A 2,500-nucleotide genomic window follows, 5' to 3' on the forward strand; every position below is an offset into this window, starting at 1 on the left:
TCGAACCTCTAACTTTCGTTCTTGATTAATGAAAACATACTTGGCAAATGCTTTCGCTTCTGTTCGTCTTGCGACGATCCAAGAATTTCACCTCTAACGTCGCAATACGAATGCCCCCGCCTGTCCCTATTAATCATTACCTCGGGTTCCGAAAACCAACAAAATAGAACCGAGGTCCTATTCCATTATTCCATGCACACAGTATTCAGGCGGGCTTGCCTGCTTTAAGCACTCTAATTTGTTCAAAGTAAACGTGCCGGCCCACCGAGACACTCAATAAAGAGCACCCTGGTAGGATTTCAACGGGGTCCGCCTCGGGACGCACGAGCACGCACGAGGCGGTCGCACGCCTTCAGCTCGCCCCACCGGCAGGACGTCCCACGATACATGCCAGTTAAACACCGACGGGCGGTGAACCAACAGCGTGGGACACAAATCCAACTACGAGCTTTTTAACCGCAACAACTTTAATATACGCTATTGGAGCTGGAATTACCGCGGCTGCTGGCACCAGACTTGCCCTCCAATAGATACTCGTTAAAGGATTTAAAGTGTACTCATTCCGATTACGGGGCCTCGGATGAGTCCCGTATCGTTATTTTTCGTCACTACCTCCCCGTGCCGGGAGTGGGTAATTTGCGCGCCTGCTGCCTTCCTTGGATGTGGTAGCCGTTTCTCAGGCTCCCTCTCCGGAATCGAACCCTGATTCCCCGTTACCCGTTACAACCATGGTAGGCGCAGAACCTACCATCGACAGTTGATAAGGCAGACATTTGAAAGATGCGTCGCCGGTACGAGGACCGTGCGATCAGCCCAAAGTTATTCAGAGTCACCAAGGCAAACGGACCGGACGAGCCGACCGATTGGTTTTGATCTAATAAAAGCGTCCCTTCCATCTCTGGTCGGGACTCTGTTTGCATGTATTAGCTCTAGAATTACCACAGTTATCCAAGTAACGTGGGTACGATCTAAGGAACCATAACTGATTTAATGAGCCATTCGCGGTTTCACCTTAATGCGGCTTGTACTGAGACATGCATGGCTTAATCTTTGAGACAAGCATATGACTACTGGCAGGATCAACCAGGGAGCTGCGTCAACTAGAGCTGAGCAGCCGGCCGCCCGGGAGTGTGTCCCGGGGGCCCGCGCGAACACGCAAGCGTCCGCTCAATCATTCTGCAAACAGGAGGAGGCTGAGCTCCCCTGCACAATACACCTCGAAACCCTCTCAGGTCCCGGCGGCGCGCAGCGCCGTCCCAAGTACTTGGTCGGGTTCGAGAGAGGCGCAATCGCCCGGAGTTAGGCGAGTAGACGCTTTCGGTGCGACCACCCGTGCTCCCAACTGAGCTTGCCGCTGCCGACAGAGGCCCGGGAGCGTGCTGTCGTGGCATTGCCGGCGGGAGACAACACGCGCCACCTACGGTGACCGGCAGCTCCAACGCCAGCGCCACAGAAGGACAAAAGCCCCACTTGGGTGCCGAAGCGAACTCTCCCAGCACAGCGCACGCGCCAACACATCCGCACAGCTGCGATACAAACCACCAGCGAGAACCGCTGGGGCGACCGAGCAGCAGACGGCGTCGCGGCGCCGAGCGCCGGGCGGCGGCGCATCCTCAACGCACACAGTCCTCAATCTGACCAGCACACTGAAGATGTCCACCGCGCTTCGCACCGGGCCCGCGAGGACCTACTTTGGCCGCACGGCGCCGCGCGCAGGGTGCGCCGGCGCGCAGCTGCGACGCCTGCCGCGTCCGTCGGCCGGCGCGCCTGCCACTGGCCGCCCCCACCAGCCGGCTGTAGCGCGTGCGCCCACGCACCGCGCGGCCAGCACGCCGGGAGGCGCCCCCTCACCGGCCGGGGACGGTCCCACCCAGCCACCGCCGCGTATCGCTTCACACCCAGATGCCGTTCAGTTTCGTCGGCATGGTGGGTATCGCTGGAACAACCGGTTAGTACCTCAACCTATCGTCGCCATCACCGATTCACCCCTAGCGAGAACAACCGCACCACAACAGGTTACCATTTGTTCATTTGCGTAACTTCACCAGAAAACGCAGGCGTCCATCGCCATTTGCAACTTCAACGATTATTGCATGCCTGTGTCAGGTGTCACGCCACACTACGTCTGCCCACATACACGCAACAAAATGTGCACGCCTAGACAATACGTGGAAGGTGGCCCCCGTACGTATGCGATGTCCATTGCTCGAACGACTGTCAACCGGCCTCTGTAGCATGTCGCAGATATGGAACGCGGTGCACCATGCCATCACGGTGTGTGAGGAGAGACGACTAGGTCCGAATACATCAACAGACAGCTCATGCTGATCGCCATCCACGGCGTCCGTTCCTCCCACACGTCTCTATGGCGTACCACACTGCAATCCAGCTCTCATAGGGAGACGACACGTAGCTGCGTGCACAATATTTGCACTGTATGGTCCGCCGTTTTTGGGCGCAGTCGTTGTGCGGTCACACATGTGCCACGATGTATCATTCA

General features: G+C 57.5%; 1 non-coding gene across 1 annotated transcript in view; it reads right to left on the reverse strand.

Annotated features, from left to right (window-relative positions):
• LOC124743017 overlaps nt 1–1,090 on the reverse strand; it is a 1,909-nt gene extending 819 nt beyond the window's left edge. Inside the window, exon 1 of the ribosomal RNA XR_007010343.1 lies at nt 1–1,090. This exon is cut by the window's left edge and continues 819 nt beyond it. This is a non-coding gene — a ribosomal RNA (small subunit ribosomal RNA).
• Nucleotides 1,091–2,500: the final 1,410 nt, after the last annotated feature.

The sequence above is a fragment of the Schistocerca piceifrons genome, unplaced genomic scaffold (genome assembly GCF_021461385.2).
Source record: "Schistocerca piceifrons isolate TAMUIC-IGC-003096 unplaced genomic scaffold, iqSchPice1.1 HiC_scaffold_241, whole genome shotgun sequence".
Classification (NCBI taxonomy): domain Eukaryota; kingdom Metazoa; phylum Arthropoda; class Insecta; order Orthoptera; family Acrididae; genus Schistocerca; species Schistocerca piceifrons.